At 42.2% G+C, this 19071-nt stretch overlaps 1 protein-coding gene across 2 annotated transcripts in view; it reads left to right on the top strand.

Annotated features, from left to right (window-relative positions):
• Nucleotides 1–19071, top strand: part of Sk (small conductance calcium-activated potassium channel) — a 279006-nt gene that overhangs the window by 11295 nt on the left and 248640 nt on the right. The gene's annotated exons all lie outside the window — the stretch shown is intronic.

Here is a 19071-nt window from a genome sequence, read left to right as displayed (position 1 = left end):
AATGGATGCTCACAATATTTATCGCGCATAAAGATCCGCACTCTGATGATAATATTCGTTAATACCAACAGTTGAACCGATTTTCCACGCTTCTCGAGCGATACTCACGACCCAGCAAACTTCGCGAATCTTAGTTGAAAGTTTTCGCATCGCTCTACCGAAGTCATTTCCGCGACATCGCATGAACGACGATAAATACCGCGCGGACTTCTATGGGAAATAAAACTCGTTCCCTGGCACAATCCGCACAGATCGAAGTTGAACGGAGGCTCGTTATTTTCTACGTCAATGATTCCCGTTTAATTGCTCTTTAGGTTTCACTGTGTTCCCGCAGTCGTGGCCGAGTAGTATAAATAGTGTCTTTAACGTCTGTCTTCGTTTAACTGCGAAAAGCTTTCGCAACTTTACCGTTCCATCAGAGATCTTGTACAGGATGTTTCAGTTGTAGTTCGACACTTCCGGTAGGATTGAAAAGTGGCAAAAATGTAGTGTCAGAACATTTCCTAAAATAGAATGCAACCTTCCATTTTTGAATAAATGGTACTCGCGTTTCCTAAACGATTTATGGAAAAATGAATGAAAGCCACAGCAGAAATCTGCCGACAGGTGTGCTAATTATGCAGGGTTCTATAGGCTTTACGCAACTACGTTAAATCCGAACGTTCCATGCCGCGCCGTTTGTCTCCGAAGATATTCCGTCGACTCGAAGACGGTCTTTATCCCATCATCAGGCGACCGTAACGAACCCATCAAGGGAACAGGGTTATTCTTGTTACACTAAGCATCGCGATTCGAGGCGGAGATTACGTCAAAAGGCAGCGTACCACGGGGAGATCAAAGATCGCCAGGTGTACTCGACGACTCCGAATCCGCGTCACGTGTAATTTCGCGGACAACGGAGCCTTCGCTCGCAAACTTTCGAGAACGTTAAATTCGTGCCACTCGATGTCCGGCGGCTTCGACTCGCCGGATAAATTAAATGGCCGCGACGAGAGATTGAACCCGAGGCGAGGAGGACGTTGCCAGTGGATATCGCGTGATCGGTCGAAATTGAATCTGCCTTCTCCCTTGAATCCCTTTCGGGATTTTTTCCCGAAGCCTTTCGAGCTCATATATTAATGGTCCTCGATTCTAACGAAGATCTATCGGAACCGTCATGTGCACGGCGGATCTTCCCGATCTGTCTGTAGCTGTAAGGAAGAGTCACTGCCGGAGGTTCAACTATCGGAAAATGGGCGTGATCAATCGCAGTGCCATTAATTACCCTGCCTTCATGGTTGAAATTCCTTTTCGACTTTCGAGTACCAAAGACTGGTCATGATGTTCCCCGGAAATAGTTGGACGGTGAGGGTTCTCGGATAACACTTGAGCTATTCGTGGACCGTACTCTAAAATTTGTAATTTCATTTTTTAACACTTTGAGCGGCTCTGCCACAAATGGAAGACGGAGTTATTTGATCGAATTTATAAATGGATTTCTGCATTGATCGATTCGGTGCAGCAAGTTTTGAATCTGCAGACTACAAAATTTGAATTTTTGTTTCACGCAGCAAATCATTTTGATTTTATGGAACAAAAGGGAAGACAGTTTTGTAGTACCTGGAGACAGAAAAGGGGCGAATTTTTACATCGAATTTACAAAATTTTATTTACTTTAGTACACTGGGTAAAATGGCAGAGTAGGTAATATCGAAGGAAGTGTTGGAAATTCTCGATTTTCCAAAGAGACAGTTTTTGATTTGAAAGATTCAAAAACACGACGAGGAATAAACTCTGAAATTTGCTTGCGTCGTTAAAATTGGGGTTCCAGCGTTCCAAGAGAGAAATGGTAAAAATGAGAGAACATTTGACGTGAAACATTGCAAATTTCCAGTATTCCAAGAACCAGATTTGCAAGACGAAGAGCTTCGGTCGCTCAACTTAAATTCCCCTTTTTGTTTTCTCTGTAATCATCGAACGTATCCAACGCAGACAGAAAACAATTACCGTGAAGCCAACGTTTGTTTGTTTCCATTATGAAAGTGGAGACGATATTACAAGATACCGTGGCTGTTCCTCCCGCAATTTAACAGACACACGAGCACAAACAAACAGAGACAAACGGGATACAGAGTCGGGGGGACGTATATATACATATAATGAATTCCCGATTTAAACCGTACCGTAGCGCAGCGCGAGAGACGGCCGCATTTGTGCGAGCAGAGACAATTGCGACCGAAATGAATTTAGTTTAGCAGGTTTTAAAGGGTAGCGAGAACTAAGGCGTTAATGAGTAGTACCCGACAATCGTCGGTCATTTATATCGTCCATACGCGGGCACCGTTTTCGATTCTTGTTTCGATTCGGCGAACGGCCGTATTAACTTCCGGCGCAGAACGCTTGCTCGATATTACAAATTGGGTCGGGGATAGAGAGCTTGATAATGAAGTTCTGTTTCGTTCGAAATTCCCGGTAATTAGTGGCTATCGGCCGCGACGCAAAGAATTTCGTTCACCTTTATTTTTCGAGCGATGTTTGCAGTTTTCCTGCGCTTTGCGTTTTTCGTGGACAAGAAACGAGCGAAATATTAATTTTTCCTTTCGAGTTCAGCATTGGCTGCTACATACGTATGTTATTAATAAGCTGCATGTAAATGTACGTTATCAACAATGCTGTGTGAAATAAAATGTTTCTTTGTAAATTGTGCTCGAACGAAATTACAATTTCATGACAACAACATATCCGACACAAAATGGTAAAAACATTTGAAGAATTTAAGAATACTTTAAAATTGTTAAGAAAAGAATTACGTGTCTGTATACCTTGGAACTAATACAATTTTTATTTTGCATAAAATGACGCTTTGAACAAAAATCGTGTTCAATACTTCAAGCGAAATTAAAATACTTTTCACTGTTAAGGACACTTAATCGCGACAGCAATGAACACGTTTACGAGATTGGAATAATTTCGACCAGCTTCCCAGTATCGTTATAATTATTTCTCCCGTTCCGCAGGGGCTTCATCAGATATCCGCTGGTTAATCGTTAACGTCGTCTCGGAGGGGTGGGCATCCAGCCGTCTCTTAAAGTGAAATTTGCCGTGGTTGAATATGTCACGGCGAGACGGAAAACGTCACTTTCGGTAGAAGTCAGCCAGGCCCCCCTCTGCCTTCTCCCCCTCCCGTCGTTGTCGACGATGTTTCAAGGTGTAGCTACGCAAACACGCGTGAACGGCATAATCGAGGGAAAGGTCGTGCCAGGACAGAGAGGATCGTTAAACCATTAGAGGGTAATTTCAGGGTGCGTCGATTATATCCAATCCTGTTAATGCTCGAAATATCTCTTTGGTTTTACGAGGTTTGACCTCTCTGTCGGGACCCCCGGTGTTTGGCACGCGAATATTAGATTATCGATAATGATCGCGCGTTAAGACTTTTGGCGCTACGCTAAACGCTTTAATACGCTTTCCCCCGCGATAACCATCCGTTCTTTATTTTAATTCTTTCCTGCATGCAGTATATACCGGGCATTTTTAACGAGTTATAAAATTCTTTTACGAGCTGTTATTATATACTGTCGGACGTGTTTTAATTCGGTTTGCTAGCTAGTCAAATGGGTTGGCAAGGATAATATAATAATTTTCTATTTTTTCAATCCTTTGGAAGAGATTTTGCTTTCTCTCGAACTTTCTCTAAAAATTTCATTATCCGCAGAAATACTAAATAAAACCGTCCACGTTCAAGCACATGAGAATTTACCATTTAATGGCACTGTTACTTTGAGCAAACATTAAGATTAATTGGATAATTTCTTCAATTTTTGTGGAGTGTTGCAATTTGTTTCTCTCAAGTTTTCAATGTCCTTTTTCCCAAAAAATAAACCTTGGGAGCCAAGCATCTGAAATGAAAGTTGGAAGACTGAGCACAGTTGTTAGAGCATTTCGTACTTACATAGTTATCGAAAGAAACGAAGTTAGGCGAAGACGCAAGATGGTGCCATTACAGACGAATCGAATTATCAAGTTCGAAGTGAGAGAGGGAGACGCATCGGTGCGATCTTCTCCGGTGCAGCCACGCAATCTTGATCAATAATCCATTCTGCATCTAATTTGCAAATTAATAGGTTTCACTGTAGCGCCGCCATCGGCGCGATCGATGCCAAGGAATGATTTACAGAACGGGAACGGCAAACGAGCATTATGGGCCGTGAAATATTCATTTTGTCGCGGGGAACGATGAAGTTTCTGCGTTTCTGCTTCCCCACATCAACCGATAACCTCCCTTTTACCCTCTAACTTTAATGATTTTGCCTAAGCGGATCATTTAACAAAATAACACATAATCCACTACAGTTTATTTCACGGTTGCAGTCATCAGAACTTCAGAATTCTCTAGAACACCATTTTCTTTGTCTTTTAAAAGAGAATTTTAGTTTTATGAAAAATCACTCTCAATCATTTCAGTAGGTCGAAAATAATGCGACGGTATTTTCATTAAATATCATCACTATTTCGTACGCGGTGTTCCCATTTCTGTCATAAATGCATAAAATCCGTAGTCCAGTGATCGCATGATTTGTTTGCAATTTTTATTAGAAGATGAACCAGAAGTGAACGTAAGAAGATGATCAACATTTTATTGTAAATTTTCCCGACTCGTCTACTACTGATCGCATTAACACAACAAACTCACAGCGGAAACTAAGACAATAAATACGGGTTACCAGTGTTCGAATAAAAGTCTATGAGAACGTAGACTCGCATAAACGTCCCGGCTGATATTTATTGCGGTTCACGAGCACACGCGCGTACATACGTGCAGTCCAACACGAGGAAATACTGGTCTCCCGTGAATGTCAACGACGCGAGTACCGAGTCGACAAAATCCTCCACAGAAGTTCCGTGGAAGTTGCGCGGAGAGTTCAGGAAATTATAAATAAACGAGCGGCCGTGCACGGTACGGGAGGCCTTGAAGTAAAAGCGGGTAAATCGATGAGTAAAAAATTTCATCGGTATTTCTCGAAAACCCGTGGAGCGAGGGGGAAAGGGTTCAAGATCATGGGGGAGCGGATTGAAATTCGGGAAAACCGACGGCACGCCATTGTTTTACGATCGTCTCAACGCGTTCGCGATATTTAACGTAATAAAATTGATTCTTGCGATACGCGACGGCTATTGCAAAAATGTGACGTCTCCATTTTAATTTCCCTGGTTCGAACACTGCTAAATTGTTTCGAGTGTTTCAGCAAGAAGATACGTTGCAGGTATTACTAACATTTTAACATTAAAGGTGAACAGCGAACGAAATATTGGTAGCGAACGAGTTAATACAAGCTGCTGTTTTAAATTGCGTCAATCTGTTAGTTGTTATCAATGCATAAAATCCGTAATGATCACGTTTATCGGAACGAGTTTATCGATCGGTTCCCGCTGAACCAATTTGCGCCGGATGCTTCTTGCACTTTTCATTCGAAATTAGTGTATAATCCGCTCATAATCGGCCGAATCGCGCAATTTATCGGCGGAAAAAACCTCCCTTTGTGCTCTGCGGCTCCCGACGATCATTAATTCTCCGGATAATGCACCGCACACAATTAATTATAATTACATCGCGTCAATGATTCACGCGGTACAGTGTTACCGGCACGTCGGTCGCGAATTTCCGCGATCGCACAATTTAAGCTTCTCGTGCTCGTAGAGTGGGGAATACACACGTCGCTGTAACCGTTCCACGTCGTTCTCGCCGACGTGGTTTAACGATGTTTTCATACCGTCGAGCGGAAAAAAAGAAGAAGAAGACAAAATTTGTCTCGTTGAAGCGGCGCGGGTTTGACTGCGTGCTCCGCGAGAGGGAGTGTCCGTTTTCCTCCGTTTATTTTCTGCGAGAGGAAGATATTCCACTTTTCCCGGGTGCGCGTTACAACGACGCGGAACGTCGAACCGAGAGACGGAAAACCGTCGATCCACGCTCACGAAAATAGTCGACGTTTCTCCTATTTCCGGTTATCCTCCGCGTCTACTCGACCCCGTCAATCAGAATCGCTTCCTCCGGAGATCGTCGGAGGCCTAATTTTGCTGCGGCTCTGAAACCGTTCGGAATTCATGCTGTTGTTGCTCTGCCGGAATAATTTTATCGGCTCTAAAACCAAGAGAATTCGACACGCAAAAGTAGGGCTTCTTCTTATTTCGGATGAGATAAAATGAAATTTACGAGCATTTTTTGTTGTTTAAATCGATAGGAAATTTCCTCAGGCAGCCACAAGATCTTCGGAACCGTTCTGCATCCAAAATTTCAGAGTCTAATGCGAGTTGATTTGATTGACCGTTCCGTGAGGGGAATAAGAGCGCAGGCTAGCGGTGCTGGAAACGCCAACAGGACCAGCTCGAGAATTTGAATCTCCCGCGCGTGCTTTATTGACATTTTCCCACGCGATTCATTACGGAGAAGCCGCGCGTGGTGTCACGGCTCACGAAAACCCGGCAAAAGTGCCGAGAGAACGTCTCGAGCACGCTTCTTCGCATTCCGGCTGACGAATGACCTTATTGCAGAGCTTAATAAGCCTGGCCAACGAGGTCACGTTCACGCCGACGCGCACCTCGCGAAAATTGATGACGGCGTCCGGGAAATTTATGGTAAAACAATGTAGCCTGATATTGAGTCTCCCGCACACGACAACGTCCGTTTCCATCAATCCTTCGTCGATTGTCGCAGAATATCCTGCTTCTCTATCATTTATAGGATTAATTCGAATCGAGATGGACAGGGCACGTTCGACACATATCGGCTGATATTCGCTAATTAATTGAAACGCGATCGTCCAAGGGGCTTCCTCGAGCATATTTCCCTGCTGATTCTAAAATTAGTAATATTCGTTCTAATGAAGAAATATTTACCGTATCACCGACGCTTTCAGATTGCTTATTTACCGTGCTACATTTCCGTTCGATTCGAGGGTATTTCGTGGAAGAGTAAGGTCGCAGAATGTTCAAATAGTACCGCATGCAAATTGACCTCTTCAGATCGAAAAACCGACGCGTACCTTGTCGAAGCGACACACTTTTACATCATTTTCCATGAATATTCATAGGCATAAAGAAAAATGCAATTTGTCCCCTCGACTGTGTCGCATATTCAGTTTCCAATAGGGCGCGCTTCGATCCCAATCTGACGCCGCATTTACACAAAAATCATTGCATTCGAATTGCACGTCGAGGCTTTTAACGCTTTTTATTTCAATCCATCTGTCGATTCAGCTTCCAATTATTTTATCGTTCTAGTCATTGATTACCGGTACAAAGCGTTCGGTACGAAAGCGAAATCGAATCGTGCGTTTTATTACGCAACGTTCATCCGGACGATCTAAGTAGAAGAACATGAAACGCGGAGGACGAAGTATGGTGGCTCCCGAGGAGTCTTCCCGTTTTCTGAAGGGGAGTTCGGCTTTTTTCTCGTCGAATGTTTCACGCTCAGAAAAGTTTGATATTTTGACTTTGAGAACGCTCCTTCGCGATCCCTCCAGGGAAATAAACGAAATTTCGCCGAAAGCGAGACGCGGAATACCCGCTGCGGAATCTTTTTCGCGCGTTGTTTGCTCCTTTTTCGCGATCCGACGGAAAGTCTTCTGCCGGATTAAACTTTTCCTCTATTCTTCATATTCATCGTTCCTCGCCTTTCTCCGCTACTTCTTTTTCCGACGAAAATAAAGGAGGTAACAATCGAGCCGCTCAGGTGCGCAAAATTGATCAGTTCCGTAAAATGCGGCAAAAAGAATGCAGTAGTTCTAGAATTAATTTCTTTAACTCTTTGCAATTACCAGATGTCCAGAATAAAGAACAAAGTCGAATTGCAAAGATTTTGTTCACAGGAAATACAGCTGTGTTATATTCCTTGTAAACCTATGCTGCAATTGCATTATCATTCGTTTAAAAAGATTCATTACCATCCAGGGGTGGTACATTTCTATAGAATTTTCTGCTAAAAACTTGATTACATCTTAATCGAAGACAACACAAGTATAGCCAACACAATTTCTAACTGAAATTGGTATCTGTTGAAATTCTGCATATTTTTATATACGTTTTCAACTCTTGGTAGCTCAGATGAGGTGCCATTTTTCACCGAAATGACGTTTCAACTGCTCGTAATTTCTGCAACTCTCACGCCGGAAGAAATATGTATAAAAAAATTAAACACGTTCTCAGTTTTTCGAAGTCCAGAGAAGAGGTTGCACTTCTCGCTTTCCCTCGCGAATCTGTGTCGCGAAAGCATTGTTGCCGCGAGTTTCGCAACGGGGAGTGCACGATCTCGCGAACGTCACGTCAGGAAATTTTCTTGCCGCCGATAGAGCGGCTGAAAGGACAGCGCGAGGTCGATGTTAAACTTAGCGACAGCCCGCGGAACCGTCTCATTAAAAAATGTTTCGCAGCCGCCACTCGCTATATTCGCAAAGGCAGAAACAAATGTGAGTTTTCCTCGTGGCCGGCCGACCCACATCCGTCGCCGACCTTTGCAGCCTTTTTGTCAGACAGCACCCGCGTTCGAGTGTGCAGCCCGGCCAGATTCTGATTGTCCCGATAAAAATCGGCATTCCCAGTGCCGGGGGAACACACGTGAGCAACCATGATGCCCCCGTCCAACACCGTGGATCGTCGAAACAGTACGAGCCACGTCGAGCGTGAAACGGATTGCTCGCGGAATCGCACGGAATTCCACGCTCTCGTGGTTTGTTTTGCAAAGGAACCGGCCGGAATTTAAGGATTTCCCGGCGTTTTCGCTGTCAAACGTGCCCCGAAACGCAAACAACGACCACCGAAGCCTGCGACAGTTTTACTCGTCGAGAGGACGAAACCGTTTCATAGCGAATTCCTGCCGAGAACCGACAATTGAGCCGCTGGAAAGCCGAACCGCGTCGCTGTTTACGAATTGCGTGATTTTATTGGCCGGGGCCCTCAAGTCGCTTTAATCATTGCAGTTTCACGGCGAATTCACGCGGAGGACCAGCTACGCCACTGTTCGCGAATTTTATTGGCCTATTTATTGCACTGTTACGTCCAGTTTGACTCGCGACGAAGATTTCCTAAGCCTACCACTTCCGGTCATGACATGTTTCTAATTTCTTCTTAGAATTATTGAAATTATTGAAATGCAGTTATGGGAAGTGGCCACTAGAAAAAAATATTTTCTTTATTCAGTCATCTTAAGAAGTTTTCTACTGTTTTGAATTGCACCAACTCGTTTTTGTCACAAATGCATAATATCCGCAGTCTAATGTTCACATAGATTCGCTTACTGAAGCTAATAAAAATTATAAAAAAGAAATTATGCAAAGTCTCAATAAATACAAGCCAGTAATTTTTATAAACCCAATTTTTAGATGCCAATGTAGTGCTGAACGTCACATCGAAGAAATGGCATCTCGTTGAAACATTTTTATTCGATTGAAAATCTATCGAACAGCAACAAAAACGCGTTCTTTCGTTGTTGGATCACAAAACGGCCCTTTTCCCGCGAAGTGCAGTAACTGTAGAAATATTTCCACGAAGTATGTTCGATTGAACATTTATTGAATGCCACTTTCAGATGCACGATTGTTGAACGTGAAGTGACTTTTACATTGTACTTTGGAACGATGTATCGCGAAAATCGATTGAATCACCTGGATTAAAAGCTCATTTATAAAATTCTTTATGGCAAGATTACGCACGGAAAAAGAAACTGAACACTACATTTAGAGACACCTTGTCTACAAAATGGTACATTAGGGAAATGCGTTTACGATGTTTATCACGGCGTTAAATTCGGTTAGGTTAGAGGCGGAAAGTATTGGAAAAAGATGAAAGCCCGTCGTTTAGTAATTGAAGTGCCCCGGAAAAAGATCGACGGATATCTACTCGGATGATTATTGGGAAAACATTTTCATACGGAACGGAAATGACGGAAAATATTTCCTTTTAATACCCCGTGCAAATCTCTCATTGGCCATTCTGATCTCCAACTAGGTATTAAACCGTTGGTTCGACAAGAGAGACGTTAATGAAACTTTCTATCGAAGATACATTTGCTTTACTTCAATCTTACATTAATCCGATGAAATTCAACTCACGAAATGCACTTTGTACTCGCGCTTGATTTTTGAGGTTTCAGTTTTAAGTGCTTCTAAAAATTGCAAGAGCACGTTTGGCGTCGTTGGGAAATAAATAATCCAAAACGAGTCATTTTGGCCTGTTCGGAGATTTTAGTGTACAAATTCGATTGCAAAAATTGGAATGCTATTAAGGACATGAAATTCTGTCTTTAGAATTTGTAACCCTTTGGAATATTTTCATTTTATTCGTACGAAACTGATCCGATTTCCACATATAATATTTAAATGTTTAGTAATCTATTAAATACTTTTGTAATGTAACAAATATTTTGTAATATTTTTTGTAATTTCTTTGAAATAATGCCACAACAATTTCTGGTGGTGCTTCAGAGTCACCACTCGAGTGCAAAGGGTTAATAATACAGCAGTCTAAAAATTGAGAAAATTCAAAGAATATTTGGTTGATGTGAAAATAATTTTTCTGACAAATTCTTTCGAAATAATTCCTCAATTATTTTCGCATCGAGCTAATCTCGGAAGCAACCAGGATTATTGTTGCAGACTTAGCAGGTTTTCCGGTCTACTTCGTGCCGGTTAGGTAAACGCTTCTTTTTCTGGGAATCAGAGCTTCCCGACTAGGAATTATGCAGCCCCGTCCCGGATTGTATTAGCGAAAAGTCTGCTGCAAGCTCGTCTCGTGCCATTTGCCTCGCCGATGGGATTCGTAATGAGTGCTCGGAATTCCATTCCAAGAACGATATCGAAATAAACCCGGCGATATCCTACGATCACGAGGGGGAGGGGGGACACTCCTCGAAGCTCGCTGCTGCTTAACATGCGAAAGTCATCCGCGTCAATCAGCCGAATGAGACCGAATAAAATGTAATTCCCGCGGCCGCCTTCGCAGCTCTGCGGAGAATACGATGCCGAGTGGCAATTTGAGCACCTTCATCGAACACGCTCACACTAACGCGAGCGTCGACGCAATTAACTTTACACGAAACAGCGACCAAAAACTTGCTAATTCGCAGTTGTGTTCCACGAAATTTTTCTGTTCGGCGAAGTTCATTTAGCCCGGCTTGCCGAGCAAAGGATTCATTATTAACCCTCCCATGTTTCGGTCTAAACGAATCCACAATTAATCCCTCTGTCGCGACGAAAAAATTTTCTACCACTCGGACGCTATTTATCACTGCGCAGCGTACTGGAATTCCGCCCTTATGCTCGCTTCACACTGCGTTCTATGACAGAAAATTTCGTTCTTTTTCCGTGAGAAACGTATCGATTTTTTTTGAAAAATTGAAAGGTGTAACTAGTTTGAAGCGTTGCATAAATTGTTATCGTTCTTTTATTAAAGAATAGATTTAAGCAAAATTGAGAGAAATGAAATTGAGTGTCCAGTAAAATTTTGTATCGATTTTTTTTTTTAAATTGAAAGGTGTAACTAGTTTGAAGCGTTGCATAAATTCTTATCGTACTTTTATCACGGAGTAGATTTAAGCAAAATTGAGAGAAATGAAATTGAGTGTCCAGTAAAATTTTGTATCGATTTTTTTTTTTAAATTGAAAGGTGTAACTAGTTTGAAGCGTTGCATAAATTCTTATCGTACTTTTATTAAGGAGTAGATTTAAGCAAAATTGAGAGTAATGAAATTGAGTGTCGAGTAAAATTTTGTATCGATTTTTTTTTTAAATTGAAAGGTGTAACTAGTTTGAAGCGTTGCATAAATTCTTATTGTACTTTTATTAAGAAGTAGATTTAAGCAAAATTGAGAGAAATGAAATTGAGTGTCGAGTAAAATTTTGTATCGATTTTTTTTTTAAATTGAAAGGTGTAACTAGTTTGAAGCGTTGCGTAAATTCTTATTGTACTTTTATTAAGGAGTAGATTTAAGCAAAATTGAGAGAAATGAAATTGTGTCCAGTAAAATTCCGGAAAAATGATATTGAGTGCCCAGTGAGATTCTCGCACAAACAGAAAGCAGAGAAAAATTCTGTAAAATCAAATCGCGTGCCGAGGCACGATCCCTCCCGTATAAATTGCGGCGAAAGGGGTTAAAGGTGTCGGGGGAGGGGGGTGAATATTATACGAACGCGTTCGTTGTTCGCAATGGAAAGGCCGGGCCTCGCTATCGCGTGGTTGATTTATTTCTGGAGGTAGCGCGGCGTGTCTAAGCAAATTCCGATTCGCTTTGACAGGGCGCAACAGCTTGCTGAATGCTTACGCCAGTAAATAAACCGGACGATGCATGCCAGCGCTAATGTTCGAACTCTGAAACTTCGGGCGGGGACGGTGCGTAGTGTCGGGCCTTTACGTAACACGGAATCGATGCAACTCGAATTTTCGATTTCCTCCTAAACCCACTCAAACACTTCCATTCTTTTTCTTTCCGCGAAATTTAACGACGCGGATTAACCCTTTGCACTCGAAGCTATTTTAACTCCAAAGTCAAACATTTTTTCCGACCTCGAATATTGCCCTTCTATATACATTTTTTCATGCTATACAGACGAAAATGGTGCAATTTACACGTGGAGTACTGAAATATTTAGTAATTGATTAAATACAAACGAATTTAATAATGTAAAAAATATTTTGAATAACGATACAGCAATTTTTAGCGGTGCCTTACAGTCACCATTCGAGTGCTAAGGGTTAACACTTTGTATGATTAATCGTACGGTTATGGCGATAACACCATCTTCGAAAAAAGAAGTTCTTTGGAAAAGAATTTTTCGTTATCCTGAACGTCGTGGTTATCGTTTGGTGTTCTCGATCGAAGCCAACCTCTTCCCGAGATGAATTTTTCGTGAATGCACGAAGAAGTACCAACAACACCGATTCCGCTCGTCTATTATTCAAATAGAATTATGCGGTTCCCCAGCAGGTGCAGCTTCTGCAATCTTGTACATGCGGCGCGCGCAAACTTCTTTAATGCGGCCAGCTCTTCCGCGTGAAAAGTTCGAAAATCGATTTTCTATTACACAAATCTAACGCGCGATTTTTAGGAAATATGACGGTGGCGGAAGTTCCGGCACGAAGTCGCAGAAATCACGAAGTTACTGCACATTTGCCGCGTGGGAGTTTAAACGAGTTTTTCTTCGAAAGATGTGTTCCTGTAGTGGTGTATGAAGTAACCCCGACACTGATGGGCTAATCAATTTTGGAAAATGTTTATTCGACTCGGTGGAAAATTCTGTGAGTCTTGTGTATGCGGTTTGTCGTGTTGTATTGAAATTTTTGGATGTTTCTTTAGACCACTTTGTGGAACGGGAAAGGTTTATTTTTCATCCAGTCGACAGAAGTTTGCCAGTTTTTCAAGGTATTTGTAGAAAATCGTGTAAAAGTCGAACTTCGAGGGAGTAGTTCGTTCTTTGAGGATTTACTACCGCGCTGCAGTATACGTACAGATCAAGCTGAAGTAAATGTTTCACCGGAATTTGTGGCTTCCCAGATGGTTTAATTAAGAGAAAACAGAGCTATCCAATAGGTAGATTTAATTTGAAAAAAAAATATTTCACCACAATTTAAGGGTGCCTTTCTGCAATAGAAAATGGTCCGGGTTAGTTTAACTTAAAATGAATAGTTAAAGATTCTGAAAAATCAATCTGGAAAAAATATTGTACCGCAATGTAAGGGTTCCAATTCAAGATGGTTCAACTGAAATAACCGAACAACAAGGAGAATCAATCTGAGAAAAATATTTGGTCACAACGCAAGGGTGTCTTTCCCCAATGGAAGACGATCTAGCTTGAAATGCTAACTAAATCACACGGAGAATAAATCTGAGATAAATCTTCGACAATCATTTGAGGATCTCCTGCTGCACTCATAGGGGGGATTCGATCCCAAACCATGAATAGTTATCTGGGAATAAAAAAAATCGCTGAAACCACTCGGTTTCAGTTTCCCCCGACTCCGCATAGGAAAAAGCGGAAACCAGGGGGTGGGAGGAGTCGTGGGCGGCCGCAATCGCCTCGAGGATCAAGCAGTTTCAAGTTATTCAACCGGCGGAATCATTGGCATTCAAATTCCGTGGAATTCGTCCGCAAGTGCACCCTCGTCACGCCGTCGTTCGCAAAAAGTGAACGGTAAATCACCGTGGCGGAGATGGTGTCCCGCCGGAATTATTTAACGACGCGTCGCGTCGTGGAAATTGAAGTATGCGCGATTCCCGTAAACACGAACTCGATTCGTCGGAGGGCAAAATGGATAAAACGGATACATGCTCGAACCAAGTCGTCAGATAAACGACAGACGACGGCAACGACCTATAGCGTTTTTCCCCGTTCGCCAGCGCGAGCCGCGCGTCGAAAAGAATCGATCGATTCTCCTCTCGTTCATCCCCCCGTCTCCCTTCGACTTCTCGCCGTTTTATTGGGGATGTTTGTCAACCGAATGACCGTGAACCCCTTGCGAATCGCGGCGAATGGGAAGAAGAGAGGATATTTACGCAGCTGTTGACACTCTCGGTCGGGGTGCACGTTTGATGCCTGGAAATATTGCTGAGCCGCCGAGATTGATCAGGAATGCTTTCTCGAACGACTTTTGAAGGTTTTCGATCCGCTGATTCGGAAAATTATTAAACTCCACGGACGGGTAAAGCGGTGTCAGAAATATTATCTCTACACCCACCATGGTCAAGTCGCCGATTTTTCTAAAGCTATGTCCACACTGAAGCAACACCGAACAACTTAATGTCTCCCCTTTCTGCCTTCGCTTTTTACTGAATTATTACTAACAAAGTACAAATCCCCTTTAAATTTTTACAAATCACTGAATTGCTATTGAATAATTTGATGTTGCTTCAGCGTGGACCAAGCTTAAGAACTGTTGCAATTATACAAAGTCGCTTGCATAGGGAATGATCGAATAAATTTCGCTGCTTATATGTTTAGCACGTTTATAAGGCAGTCGGTAACGTTTAATACTTCGTCGGTGCAGCGTTGAACTAGATTTCAATCGTGTGGTTGCGCATAAATGTGAATAATGTGTTCGAGTATAGTAACGTTATTTTAGACTGAAGAAAATAATTTCTGAAGTTTGTATAAAGAATGATTTAACTGTACCCTATTTGTTGCTAAACGACATTGCCGTTTAAACATACGCTCCTTCGGGAATATTGTTTTCTCACAAATTGGAGAAGGTACACGTGCATCCTCTACCGACGACATTACTAGATCGAACAGACAGATCTCCGTTTAAGTAGGTCACGATCGCACATGTCAAACAATCAGATCTCACATTTTTCTAACCACCTGGCCACATCTCCACGTCCATTCCTTTTCTAAATTTAACCGTTTCACTGTTCCAGAAAAAGAACACAAAATATCGGTATTATTTAAAATTATCATTCGCCGCGATAAAAATTAATCCGGCGACAAAGCTTGTTTGTTTTTAATTATATTCTTATGAAACGCTCACCAATACATTCGTGAGATTTTCCTGATTAAAAGGATACCAAACATGACACGATTCGGTGCACAAATGCTTGTTTAATCCACGATACGGTGGAGCCTCGATTATCCGAACTGATCTGTGGGACGTGATCATTCGGATAATAGAACAGTTACCCGGCTACAATGCTGGATTCAAACTTTACTGATTTGTCAAGTGAATTTTGATTTGTCGCTTTAGATTAAACCCGAGTGTTCAGATATCATTGGTTCGGATAATCGAGGCTCTACTAAAGCCTCGATTTAAACGTGCAAATGTGCCCCGAATGATGTCGTGTTTGGGCTCATTTTAATCAGGAGGATCTCACAGATACGTCGGTAAGAATGCCGCGAAGAAACAATTAAAAATAGAAAAGTTTTTTCATTCGATTTACAATTGTTTCACCGATAGGTTCTGGTCTCCTCAGAGGGCAGATACTGCGGTAGCGGGGATAAATTGTTCTCAAGTATCGCGCATATCAATGCCACACGTTTATCTATATCGGGGCATTACTATATTTGGCAGCACATTTCGCAGAACCGAAAAGACTGACTGCGACCGTCCGCTACGTATTGCCGTATATTGCGTACGCTGGTTCGAGCGTCGTACATTATCGAATTCGAGTGTATATTTCTCGGTGGACGTAAACGGAATCCGACAAGTGCACCATAAATATCAAGCAGACGATATCGGAGGTGAAATTTATTTGCGACGCGTAGGTACTTGTGGGATCGACTGAAGGGGCCAACAGCCTTGTGCCAGAGCACGACAGCCCGTGTGTCGTTCGACGATTTGGTGGTCGTTTGAATTCCAGATCGATCGTTTTCACCGCGGGCGATAATCGATTCCGGTCTGGGGAACTCGAAACTCGAATTTACCGACGCGACTTTTAGGAACCTCTCCGGCACGAGATTTTCTTTGATGAATTCTGATCTCGCTTTTTCCTCTCATCCGGACAAAGAATCCAAAGTTTTAATTACTATTTATGCCAAAACGTTTTGGATAAAAAAATATTATGTAGCAGGACTTATCTATAGATATTAAAACATGCGAGAAGATCTAGAATAAATACCTAATAGAATATTCAAGCAGAAAAGTTTTCTTGAGCCGGAAATATTGCGCACCGTGCTAGAGATGTACATAAATGCACATTTTTAAAAATAGATTTTTTATATCATGTGCGGTTATCTTTCCACGTGACATTCGGAAATAGAGTCACTATAATTAGTTGATTTACCTGAAGGTTGCGCTATTTTAACCCTCAACCGCATCCCGACGCATCCCAATCGTTTTTCTTTGCACGCGTCGACGAACGCCGCGCGTTTTCTCGGCAGTAGTGAATGTTAACCAATGTTTATTTTGCACTACATTGCGTGGCATTCTTAATATAGTTTTTCGGGGAAAAAATGTGGTGTAATGATCGACTTCAGAAATTTTCTAAAACTAGGAAATCGGGGGTTGATGGAATGCACTTGTAGAACTTGTAATGTGTGTGTTATGCACAGATAAATTTATACCGAATAATTGTCTGAGAACTGAAAGATGCACTAATAAATATACCTGAAATTTCCACAGGAACAAAATTGCAATAAAATGTGTTCACACATAGATTGTGTTACCGAAAGAATATTGCAAATTATAAAAATGACTAATTTAAAATAGTAAAAAGATAAGAAATATTTCAAAGTACTGTTAAATCTAATTACAAGAATTAAAATAGTTCAGCCTTCTGGAAAGAATGCTCGGGAGGATGTTCAGAAGGTAATGAGATGTCTGCGCTGAAAAATTGGCTGGAACATCGTGGATTTAGCTAGAAAAAATAATTCCAAGGTGAACGGAGGGAAGACAAGGTAAAGTGGGAGACAATTTGGTGGAAGTATTAATAGGAAAGGCTGGGTGGGGGTGGATGGAGAGCACGAAACACCGCAATTAGTGCCGAGAACGTGACGTTACGGCGATGTCACGGGTCGAACGATTCGAGTCAACACGACATCAGGTGGAAATAATGGGCGCGATAATAACGTGTACAGAACGAGGTCGGTGTGCCGTGACGGTTGATCGCGTTACACCGATTTTTACGCGCGCCGTCATCGATGTGCTTCATTAATCCGTTTGTTAACGAACGTCGCGTCGCCTGGCGTCGACGACGCCGAGCGTGTTTGTCGCCGGCGACGGACGGCCGTCACGCGTCGATCAAACGTTCTGCGACCTACGTAGAAAAAAATGCGAACGATTAATCGGCGCCGATAGTTTCCTTCTTCGTCATACAGCACTCCAATTATCGGCATAAAATTCCAAATAAAAAGGTGGAAGTGTATTTTACGTCGAAAAAGAAAAGTTCAAAATTCAGGGAGAAGTCAATTTTCAATTATATTTAATTGTGCTATGAATATTTTAAAAGTTTTAAGCATTTATGAAAAAAAGAAAAATTAAAGAAGTGAAACACAAAATGGTAGAAACATTAGAAGAATTTATAGGGACAGTTACATTTTTGTAAACCTTTCAGAATGATTGAGGAAAGTAATTTCTATAGAAGTAGATAACGATTATCATTTGCACAAAGATCCACGGTCCAGTAATAACCACATTTAATGTTTGTTTCATTTGGACCACACGACTCCACTCGAGCCTTCCAAGTTGAGGGAAAAACGATTTTTAATCGCGGCCCGCGAGGAGTCATTTGGTTTGCAAATTCGAAACGAATTTATGAGATCAAAGTGAGAGTAGTTTTGTCGGAAGATTGGAGTGCCGTATCTCGTTACGGTGATGTCTATTGCGCGGCTTCATTTTGTCTTAATGTTCTCCTCTACTCCGTTTCCGTTCCTCTTCATGCAAATTCGCGAGTCCGGACATTAATTCGCGGTAGCAAAATTTTATTTCGAACTCGGACGGTTTTCTTTGGAGTGCCGGTTAACGGCACCGTAGAACGAAACTTTATTAAAATCCGAATTCGTGCCGAGCTTTGCGAGTTAAACGACGCTGTGAATGCATGTATTCCCGCGAACAGTCGCGATTCAACTCTAACTAGTTTACCATAGTTTTCCTTTGACATTTAACGAAACGAAGTCCACAATGGGGGGCAGGAAAGTGTCCTTAAGAATTCGTTTAGAAAAATGGAAATTTTCTCTGTGAATTCGCGAACGATCCAATTTGCGAGACACTTGGACAACGCGCTTTGTTGGGCGTAGGAGACGGAGAATAACCGTCGCAAAAATACAATAAATCCCGTACGAATGCACCGTCGATTTTGCTCCGTTCACCGTTTCCCACAATGCACGACTTCCCGTGCCGAGTCACTTTTACTTTCCCCATTTTTCCTTCTCCGAAAGTTTGCCGAGCCGTTTCGTTCGTTTGCTCATCGCTTTCCACTCTGGCCGCTTCTTCACCGGGCCCCGGTCCTTCGAATTCTCTCGAAAATTCTACTTCCGCTTTTTCCCCGCTTTCCCTCGATATTTACTCACCACCTCTCTCTCCCTCTCTCTCTCTCGCTTCCACTTTTTATCACGTAGTCTGCTATCACGCTTGCAGCGCGCCCATCCATCTGTTTCTATTCGTGGCGCCGGTCGTGCG

This window comes from Halictus rubicundus, chromosome 8, assembly GCF_050948215.1.
Source record: "Halictus rubicundus isolate RS-2024b chromosome 8, iyHalRubi1_principal, whole genome shotgun sequence".
Classification (NCBI taxonomy): Eukaryota; Metazoa; Arthropoda; class Insecta; order Hymenoptera; family Halictidae; genus Halictus; species Halictus rubicundus.
This window is presented reverse-complemented; position numbering and strand designations above follow the sequence as displayed.